The following is a 12,156-nucleotide window of genomic DNA, read 5'->3' on the forward strand; positions in this document are numbered from 1 at the left end:
TTCTCACAAACTTTTTCTCACAACTTTGATGTTGTAGTTTGTCATTGGTCATCTCTTAAAATGGTTTCTGCCTACTTGTATGGGTCTCGTTTATCCATTTGTGAGCTAACCAATGAGAAATTGTCTTGATGAAGTTGTGACAGAAAGTTTGTGAGAAGAAGTTGTAGATGTAACATTTTCTAACTAATAATTACCCCCTAAAATCTTAACTCTGTCTAATTTCGGTTAAATATACAAGGGTACAATAGTAATTACGTCTATCCACTTTTTTTTTTCCTCCTTTACGTCTATCCACTTTTTTTTTTCCTCCTTTCTCCTCCTCATTTTTGTTCATTTTCTCCTCATCTTTTTTGTTTTCTCTTACAATACTAATTTTCGCCTTAATTTAGTTAGTTCTTGATATATTGCACCTTTTTTAAAAATGGAGAACAGAAGTAAAAAACGAGGGGGAGGAAGGAGAAAAGGAAAAGAGGAAATAAGTAATTACTATTATACCCTCATGCATTTAACAGAAAATGGACGAAGTTAGGATTTTAGGGGGTAGTTGATTAGTTTCTGAAACAATTGGGGGTAATTTGATTAAAATTTTGAAAATTTACATTTCCCAAACTGTAGGGGATAAATTATATTTCGAGGAAGCTGTAAGCATGATTTGCAATGGAGTTGCCAAAGTTTCTAAGAGAAACCACACTCTTGGTATAACTGAATACTGTTCTTTGACTACTTGCAAATGCTTCTATAATCTTTTAGCACCCATATCTCCATCTGTGCAGCCTCAGAAAGATATCATGGACGATATTAGCAGGAATATTAACATACCACTTTTGTTTCTTCTTTCCGAAGTATTTATGGAATTGGTGATTTCCATTAAGTTCATAGATTCTATATGAAAAAATCAATCAATTTAAGAACCTTAGAGAAAATATATAAGTATCCTATTTCCCGGGATTTTAGGAAAAATAAAATTGATTATTTTTCTAAAAAGTTATATAAATATTAAAATACTATAAATATTATTGCAAATTGAAAAGTTTCTACAAATTTGTACAAGATCATTCAACGCAATTCATGGTTCTCCTATTTTATTACATTAGTTAAAAGGAACAAGCCAATTGAGATAATTAAGAAAGAGATTTAACATATCCATTATTGGTTACAATTTAATCAAAGGTGACAAGCAAACAAAATTAAAATTCTAAGCTGATCATCGTTCTTTTAATTAGGCGATACATAAACATTACGAACTCTCTTGAGAAATTTGTAACTATGGTTTTCAACAGGATTGCCAAAGTTTCTAAGACAAACAAGACTCTTTGTATAACTGTAGACTGCCCTCTCATCACAATTATAATCCTCTTCCAGAATGTGTTGACTAATGTGATGTTTGTGATTCTTCTTTAGATCAATAACATAATGTTCATGGTGGCAAATATCAAAAAATAAACCTCCATAGCCCCACGCACCAAAGACTTCAGGTAAACACCAAAAACCTTGCCATGAATCTTCAAGTCTTATACTCTTGATACATAATTTGAATTCTCTTACCCAATAGTAATCTTCCTTATCATCATAATCTTTTAGCACCCATATCTCCATCTGTGTGTAAGATAGAATATTGACAATAGCTAGGGATCTCTTTATAGTAATTAAGGAAATTCTTTTATAAGGAGCGAATGCATTGTACTCTAAATTCGGATGACGAGTCCACTTAAATTCCTCTTTTTTGAAATCGAAAGATGCTATCATCCTTTCGTATTGTTTATCGTTTACATAAGAATGATGCATTCACACCACATAAATTTAGTGTACAAGAGGGGTGTGAAGAGATTTGTCGTCACGAATTCGTGCCCAAAGTGTAAACTTCAATCTCATATTGATGTCTATGAAACACCCGAACAACCTTGATTGTGTTTGTTGTATAATCAAATCCCATCCCATACCACAATAGCCTCCACATTTTATAGGTGTTCTTCCACACCTCATCAATTGGCTTCGGTAGCTCCAAAACTTCTCTGGTGAGAGGATTGAATAAAAAGACTGATTCAGGTTGTTGATGGCATCATCCATCTCGAATGCATAATAGACCGTAAGCAACATGGCAAAGTTGATAGTTATGCTTTTTCTCTAAAAATTCCAAAATGGAAGTTTCACTTTTCTTCTTTACATAATTAGTCTCATCATATGCAATGGAATGCAATTACTTCACTAAATTCAAAGTGAGAGGAGTATATAGAATTTGAGGTTCTTCAGCACATGCTGATTCGTACATGTTTGCAAAAGAAACGCTATCATTGATGTCGCAACACTTCTTTGACACACATCGAAAATACAAAAGTGATTTTGCAGGCAATCTCAGAAAGATATTGTGGACGATATCAGCAACAATATTAACATAGAACTGGTGTTTCTTCTTTCGGGAAGTACTTACACATTTGGTGATTTCCATTAAATTGAGCAGAAAACTATAAACAAGACACATTAAATTCACTTAACCTCGACTTAATAAGTTCATGCTATATATTATGATGAATGAAATTGTAGAAAAGAACATTATATATGAACTTAACAAATGAAGAGAAAATCTTACCGAGCAAGAAAACTATTCTAATCGACAATTGCTGAATATCCAATCGGTACTGTAGCCCTAAACAAACAGAACCACAGTAGAGATAATTAGTTAATAGATAATTAACAACATAAACATTAAGCAGAAATTCAATTTTAAATCAGAAAACTTACAGTACGCATAATATAAACAAGAAGAAACCGGGCAAAGTATATTGTTAGATATGAAAATCCTTAGTTTATTTGGGTTATCCTAGCAAGAAAATAGTAAGCTAAAGAGAGATCTTTCTTTTACGTTTACCCTTTTTTTTTTTTAATTTATTTATTTTTCCTTTATAGAGTTCTTTTGTTTAATCTTTGGATTCTTATTGCGATTTTTACTTCTTTCAAAACTGGATATATATAGAATTATTTTAGATTTAATAATTTTGGGATATATTCTTGTTGGTTTTTATTTTAAAACTAAATATTTCTTCTCTTTTAAGAGTTTTTTAGGTTTAATCTTTTTGGATATTTTCTTGTTGATTTTTACTTCTTTTAAAACTCTCCCTCCCTCCTCCTCTCTCTCTCTCTCTCTCTCTATATATATATACAATGGCGGATCCAGAATTTTTTTTTAGGGTGGACCAAAATGAAAACTAATTATATATTAATATTTTTGTCCATTAATAATTTTGTTAGGGTGGGTCAAAATCCAAAAATTATATATATTAATATTTAAAAAAAAATTTGAGGATGGACCATGAGTGGGCTGGATCCGCCCTATATATATATATATATAATACAAATAATAAAAAAGCTAAACCTTGGCTTGTTTTATTCTGTAGTTTAAATATCTCTTTAGGAAAGAAAGATAATTCATCTTAGATGAATTTTTTTAGAGTTCTCGTTTTTTTTTCTCTCAATTTTATGAAAATCTAAGAGAACCATTATTATGTATAATTAAGAATGGTAGTCAAGCAAAATATATCCACGAATGAAAAAAATAAAATTAATTACAACAGTAAACCCTCAAATGTTTCGTGCAATAGAATAAAACACTCGTAGATTTGGCCGCCATCTAGCGCGCGCTAGCCAGGTGACTTGGCCGCCGGACGGGAGAATTTTGGAATGAAAAAGAAACCAAAAGAGATAACGTCTATAACAATATTTAGATAAATTAATACCAGTTTTCAGTCTATAAAAAAATTCCTTTCGCTTTTTCAAAATTTTTGTTCTGTATAAAACGATAGCCTCTTTTGTATTTGAGCTTAGTATTTGTATGTAACAATATTTAGATAAGACAATTCTTATAAGAGTATGTTTGCCCTTTATGGAAATGATATAATTGGCATCTCAAAGTTTCGTATTATCTTTTTTGTGCAGTAGGTCCAGGGGAAGAGTTTTGCTAAATTTATACTGTACGGGTCAAACCAAAAACAAAATACTTTTTCTTAGTAGGTGTGATCCGTTGTACATGAATCCTTATTTTTTCAATTCTTTTGATTCCTTAAAATTTTCCCGTTTCTGGTGGTATCAAAATACCACTGTGTTGGAATATTTTAATTTGTCTCACCAAGAAAACGGATATCCCCAAAAAATATTTTTAATTCAATCCTTTTTTTTTTTTTCTCTCATTCGGACCAACCCACCCACGCTTCTTATAATAGTTAAAGTGATTGGCTTTTTGTTGAATATATGACTTGATAATTTTTGTTTTCATTATTATTGTTGTTGTTGTTATATAAAAGTAAGTGTTTTGAAGGGATGATATGTAGCGCTCCACTTGAGATACGTAGCCGTTGTTTATTGTATGGCCTAAAGGGTTACTGAATTGCTCCTAAATGAGTTTGTATATTGTTCATGTTGTTTGGTTGGCCTTGGTTGAGTTTATGTTTTGGGTTTGGTTGAGTGTTTACCTTGGAATTGATCAAGACTTGGCGGATTTTGGAGTTACAGCCTTCGCCGGGGCGAGAAAGAAGCTTCGCCGCGGCGACGTTGGCTCTGTGTTGGCGGTGTCGGTTCTGGAATGTTTCACCGGGGTGATGGAAATTTCTTCGCCGCGGCAACGGGAAGGCAGAAAAGTTTCTTGAGGTTTCTAGAGAATTCTCTATGGGGGTAAAATGACTATTTTGCCCCTAATTAGCAGGAAAAGTGGGGAGTAAAATACAAGAAAATTTCATGGAGAATAGTGTAAAATGGGGGTGAGTTTGTAAAGAATTAAAGGATAAAGGTAGAATTTTCAAGAAAGAGTAAGGACAAAATGGGAAATAGTGTATATTATATGATCTAATAAGGGTTTAGTTCTCTAAACCCCTTCATTTTCACCCATTTCCACCACCTCTTCATCCTTCATTTTCTCTCAATTCCTCACTCAATCTTCCAAGGGATTTTTGAGAGTTTTGAGTTGGAATTTGACAAAAAATTGATCCTAAGCAAGAAGAGGGAAGAATCCCTACTCTAGATATGAGTTTTATTTATGTAAGGGTTAAGTTCTTACTAAGTTTATGCTTAGGAAATAAGGGAAAGCTAAGGTCCAACAAGAGTAGAGAGTTTTAGTGAAGACTACTCAAGTATGAGGTAAGTAAATACAACTCAAGCTAAAGTTTAAGAAATCTTTGAGTAGAGATTTCTTTATGCATGTATAAATGATGTTTGTTGAGAAATTGAGTAGAGATATATGTTTGTTTGTTGAGAAATTGAGTTGAGATGAGTATTTATGTTATGTTTATTGGATATTTCCTTTATGGGAAGTGTTGATGTGTGATGAGTTTGAGATGAAGTTGAAGGAGATTGAGTAGATATTTTGGGAGTGTTCTTCTATGATAGGAACCATGTTCATAGAAGGGAATTTCCTCCCATTTTGGATGGTTAAAAAGAGAAGTAGAGTTATAGATAAAGTAGAGTTTTTGTATGTACATGAGTTGTTTGATGAAATGCCTAAGAGAAGTATGAGTATCAATAGTGAACCTTAATTCTTGCTACATTACATATTGGCATTTCATAAGTGCATTAATGAGCATAAACCATCCATATGCATTAGTTGTGTATTTGAGAAGTAGCTTGAGAAAGAGTAGAAAATTTTGAGTATAAGCTACACTATGAGTAATAGCTTGAGAAAGAGTAGAGAACTTTGTGAATAGACTACTCTAAGAGTTAAGCTATACTATAAATACTCGCTTGAGAAAGAGATGAGTGAGCAAGAGTAGAGATCTTTGTGAATAAACTACTCTAAGAGCAAAAGAAGAGAATATAGTAGGTTGTGCGATGGGGAACCTGTGAGTGATGAGTAAAGTCACGAGAGTGGGTGCTTTGTGATCCCCAACCGTGCCTCCGGTCAGATGAGGCTGTGACCGTCATGAAGAGTGGAACATGAGGTTCCAACTGTGCTTCCGGTAAGATGGGGCCGTGACATTCAAAGAGAGAGAGAATACACTCACGTGGCCAAGGGTTCTAAATCCATGCATAACCGAGTCTGATCGGTAGAGAATGAGTAGAAGTCACGAAGAGTGGGTTGGTGCTTTGTGATCTCCACCCAATCGTGCCTCCGGTAAGATGAGGTTGTGACATGTAAGTGAGGAAGAATGAGCAAACATGAGAAAGAATAAAGAGAGACAATGAGTAGGGTTACGAAGAGTGTGATGAGTACCCAGCCGTGCCTCCGGTAAGATGAGGCCGTGACCTACAACAGAAAGGAGTTATGAGAAAGAGAGACATAAAGAGAATTAGTAGAAGTCACGTAGAGTGGGAGAAGTCCCGGCTGTGCCTCCGGTAAGATGGGGCCGTGACATTCAAAGAGCGAGTTAGTAGAAATGAATTATGAGAAATGAGAATGAGATAATAGAGAAAATTAAAGAATGAGAAAGCTTGAGAAAGAATGAGATAGAAAGAGAGAGTATGAGAAAGAATGAGAGAGTTTGAGCTAGTAAGAATAGAGAGTAGAAGAAAGAAATATGCAGTTCTTTTGTATTAATTGCATGTACAGCTCATACAGGCATGCACCATGATTTTCCTTCATGGTGAGTATGACAAGAATAAGAGAGAGAACCATGATTTTCCTTCATGGTGAGTAAGAATAAGAGAAGGAGAAAAGAGAATAAGAACAGAGAGAGAGAAAGAAAGAATAAAAAGAGCAGAACAGAGTTAAAGGATAAAAGTATTAGAAAAAAAGAGAAAAATAGTGAGGATTAGAAATAGAAGAACGGTAGAGTAAGGAGAGAACCAAAGAGTGAGTTGCGGGGACATGTAGTAGAAGATTTACTTGCTGAGCATTGTTGTGCTCACCCCGTTGTTCTTCTCTGTTTTGCAGGAAATAGGAGCAGCGGTCGGATGGATGTCGAGGAGCAGAGAGTATTGACACCACTGTCCACCAACTATGATGTTTTGTATTAAGTAGAAAGTTTTTAATACATATTATTTTGTATTTGTAAAGAATTATATTTTATGAGTAAAGAAAAATTTGAGCCCACTATCTTTCATACGCTATGTACATCTATAATTTACATAGTATGTATTATAATAATAGTAGTAGAGAGGAGGTGTTACATGATATAAGGTTAGTGAAAAGATTTTAAAATAAAGTATAAAACATTTAATTGATTAATAACAAGGTTCTCTTCACATTGACAAAATATTCTTCATTGATTTCTTATGCTTTGGTTTGTCCTGATAAGCAATCGATAATACTTTTCTTAATTGTTAGGTTTGAGTTTAATTATCATAATTTGTTCTTACGGTAGGCTATATACACTCGTAATTAAGATCATAATGCTCCTCTTTTATTAACATTTGAAAAATAATTTTAATTTTTTTCATACTATTTTCTTCGATTAAAAGTTAACCTAATAAATTTTAATTTTTAGAATTTTTAATTGTGTGTCTGATTAAATATTAAGCATTGAAAGTATTGGTTGAATATAGTGCATCTTAAATTAAGGGTAGACGACATGTTTCCACCCAAGATTCTGTCAAAGGGCAAGTTCCCATCTCTGATTTCAAAAATTCCAGATTATCACCTTTAAATTAACAGAAAATTGTTTAATGTAATAATTAAGGAAAAAATAGTCATTTGCACTACATTAAATCTGAAATGAAAATGAAAATGAAAATTTTAAATAACCCCCCACATCTCAAATTTCTCTCATAAGCACCATCTCTCTAAAACTCCCTCTCTTCCGCCACTTCTTCCTCCCTCCCTCACCACAACCTCTCATTTCTCTCCCTAACCAGTAGCCACACTCCTCTCTCCCTCCCTAACCCTTAACCAAATCCTGATCTCCTCTTCGGAAAAAGAATTTTGAGTGGTGGTCGGTATAAATATGATTACAATTTATCAATATTCCTTCAATAAACCAAAAAGGAATAAGCCAATTGAGATAATTAAGAAATGATTTAACATATCCATTATTGATTACAATTTAGTCAAAGGTGACAAACAAACAAAATTAAAATGCTAAGCTTAACAACGTTCTTTTAATTAGGCGAAACATAAACATTGCGAACTCTCTTGAGAAATGTGTAACTCTCTTGAGAAATTTGTAACCATGATTTTCAACAGAGTTGTCAAAATTTCTAAGACAAACAAGACTCTTTGTATAACTGTAAACTGCCCTCTCATCACTTATAAATCTCATAGTATCATAATTATAATCCTCTTTTAGAATGCATTGATTAATGTGATGTATATGATTCTTCTTAAGATCAATAATATAATGTTCATGGTGACAAGTATCAAAAAATAAACCTCCATTGCCCCAAGCACCAAAGACTTCATGTAAACACCAAAAACCTTGCCATGAAGCTATATCTTCAGGTCTTATACTCTTAATACTTAATCTGAATTCTCCTACCCAATAGTAATCTTCCTTATCATCATAATCTTTCAGCACCCATATCTCCATCTGTGTATAAGATAGAATATTGACAATAGCTAGGGATCCCTTTATAGTAGTTAAGGAAAATCTTTTATAAGGAGTGAGTGCATTGTACTCTAAGTTCGGATGATGAGTCCACTTAAATTCCTCTTTTTAGAAATCAAAAGATGTTATCATTCTCTCGTATTGTTTACCCTTTACATAAGGACAATGCATCCCATGCATATATCCATATGCAGTCACGCCACATAAATTTAGTCTACAAGAGGGGTTTGAGGAGATTCGTCGCCATGAATTCGTGCCCAAAGTGTAAACTTTAGTCTCATATTGACACCTATGAAACACCCGAACAACCTTGTATGTGTTTGTTGTATAATCAAATCCCTCCCATACCACACTGACCTCCACATTTTATAGGTCTTCTTCCACACCTCGTCAATTGGCTTCAGTAGCTCCAAAACTTCTTCGGTGAGAGGATTGAATAAAAAGATTGATTCAGGTTGTTGATTGTATGCTCCATCTCGAATGCATAATAGACCATAAGCAACATGGCAAAGTTCACAACCATGATTTTCCTCTGAAAACTCCAAAATAGAAGTTTCACTTTTCTTCATTACAAAATTAGTCTCATCATATGCAGTGGAATGCAACTTCTTCACCAATTTCAAAGCGGGAAGAGTATACAGAATTTAAGGTTCTTCAACACATGCTTATTCGTGCATGTTAGCAAAAGAAATACTATTAATGATGTTGCAACACTTCTTTAACACACATCGAAAACGCAAAAGTGATTTTACAGGCAATCTCAGAAAGATATCATGGACGATATCAGTAGGAACATAATACTTGTGTTTCTTCTTTCTAGAGGTACTTACACATTTGGTGATTTCCATTAATTTGAGCAGAAAACTACAAATAAGACACATTAAATTCATTTAACCTCGAAATATAATAAGCTATGCTGTATATTATGATGAATGAAGTTGTGAGAAGAGACAATTATATATGAACTTAACAAATGAAGGGAAAATCTTACCGAGCAAGAAAACTCAAGTATGAATCGACAAATGCCTTGAATGAATTGAGAATTCCAATCAGTACTGTAGGCTGTAGCCCTAAACAAACAGAACCAGTAGAGATAATACCATCTCCCCAATGAATTCTGTTGTTTATATTTGGATTGGAACACAACAAAACATAAGAAACGGGGCAAAGTATTGTTGATAGTGATGAAAATCGTTTAGTTTAATTTGGGTTATCTGAGCAAGAAATTAGTAAGGCTTAAAAAGAAGATCTTATCTTTTACCCTTATTTTTTAATTTTAATTTTAATTTATTCTTTATTTTTATATTAATTAGTACATAAAATATAAGTAAATTTGTTGATTTCAGACAGTCAACCATTAATGACTATTAACAAGGTTCTCTTCATATTGACAAAATGTTGTTCATTGATTTATTATGCCTTGGTTCGTCCCATTTAACCAATCAATAATACCTTGTTAATCACGGCAATTAGAGTTAGGTTTGAATTTAAGTATCATAATTTGTTTTGAAGGTAGGTTATGTAGACTCGTAATTAAGATCATAATACTCCTCTTTTATTAACATTTGAAAATTTATTTTAATTTTTTTCATAGTAGTTTCTGATAAACGGGTTTCTACCTGAGTCTAAAATCTAGGAGAGGAGAGAATTCAACTATATATATACAAATCAGCGGGCTAGAGTCTAAATCTACAATCAAACACGACTTGATACTATGATAAACAAGTTTGAGTAGAGAGGAGAGAATCCAACCACATATATACATCGTAACAGTCTACCAAATTGGTGATGTGAGACAAATACAACTTTTAACATTTTCTTCGATTAAAAGTTAATCTAATGAATTCATGTTTAGGTTTCTAATTTTTAGAATTTTAATTGTGTTTATGCTTAAATAATAAGCATTGAAAGTATTTATTTTATTGGATGAGCATACTCCATCACTACATTAATTAATCTAAGTACAACTTGTCCAAATAGGGATTGTTAAATATGGACTTGGTCGTTCCAACTTAAAAGAGGCTTTAAGCATTTGATTAGTTGAATCATAATTCATAAAGATAAGCCGGTAAAAGTCTTACTCAAAATTAATAAATCAATAAAGAACTTTGCAATCTAATTATTAAATCGTATTTATATTATTAGAAAACTTAAAAATTAACTCTTGATTAGGGTTATAAATGTTTTTGAGATGGTCTTAATTGGTAACATATCCGATTAATACTTATCCAAAAAAAAAAATTGCCCGATTAAAAATAAATTATTGACGTTCTGATCAAAGACGGACCCAAAAATTAACTTTAATGAGGCAAATTTGAAATTATATAAATGAGTTAGGAGTAAAATAATGAGTGGGGTCAAGCAAAAAACCAAAAAAATTGAGTGGGGTCACCCGCCACCACTCATTAATATACAAATCTGTTTATGAGTTTGACCGGATATACAATTATAATGTAAACAGGTTTTTTATGAAAGAAATACGTAATACTAAAAAAGGTAATTCTATTTATTATTATAGGAGACCTTGTTCTATGACGCAACAATTATTCTTACGAAATTAACAATTTTTGTGTCATAAAAAATAATTATTTTTGTAGAAATCTTAGACATTAATTTAGGGTTGTTAGGATTATGGATAAGAGTCCCCACTGTGGGAACCTTTTGACGCGAACGCAAAGTTTCTGAGTTCACATTTCCAGGGTGCCCTTTTTCTCTCACATACATCCAACGTCACGCATCGGTTTGCGCGATTTTCAGGCTGTGCCCCCGCGCCCCCGTATATTATTTTCACCTTTTTAATGTATTAAAATTCCTTTTCTCCTCCCACCAAAATAATAAAAACAAAAAAAAGAATAAACGATATAATAATAAATAATAATTTATAAATTTATATAATTTTTTTATATATAACTAAGATCAATTAATATTAAAACACAATTTATCTTAGTATATGATATATGTTTTTTTTTTCTTTTCCAAAATCCAAAGATTTTCGAGCATTTGTTTTAAAAGTAGAGTTCAGATAGAGAATTAAATCTAAAACTGTATTTCTATTCATATTATTTTTAATTTATTTTTAATATTTAGGTTATCCACGAATGGGTACCAATATAATTTCAAACCTATATATTGCTTTCTAATAATTATTTGGTAGGTTTAATATTAATTGATTTGAGATATATAAATTAAACCCATAATTTACATGTAGTTTAACAATGTTAGAGTGTAAGTGATGTCAAAAGAAAATCAATTACAACTTACCTACCCATTGTTGACATTTTAAACACTATCCACCCAAAATTAAACACATGTGCTTCTGTACATGTTTCTTTCATACCTGCTAATAAATGCTAACTACAATACTATATATTTAATTAATATTAGATTCGATTGAACAAGAAGTATCATTTATTATAAATGAATCAAGAACACCATTTAAGTTAAATCTTTACTCGACCTTTAAATCATGCTCAGGATTGCTCTAAATGGAAAATAATGTTATTACGAGCAAAATCATTATAATATTATCTAATAAATATAAGAAATAAAAAAAATCATAATAAAAAAAATATAATATTAATTAAAAAATAATAAAGATCCGTAAATAGATACTCATCCATTTCATCACATATCATTATCATATAATCGTCTACACTTCAAGGCAAGCCCCCTGGGGCTTCATTACGCACACGCT

This window comes from Pistacia vera, unplaced genomic scaffold (assembly GCF_008641045.1).
Source record: "Pistacia vera cultivar Batoury unplaced genomic scaffold, PisVer_v2 Contig188, whole genome shotgun sequence".
Classification (NCBI taxonomy): Eukaryota; Viridiplantae; Streptophyta; class Magnoliopsida; order Sapindales; family Anacardiaceae; genus Pistacia; species Pistacia vera.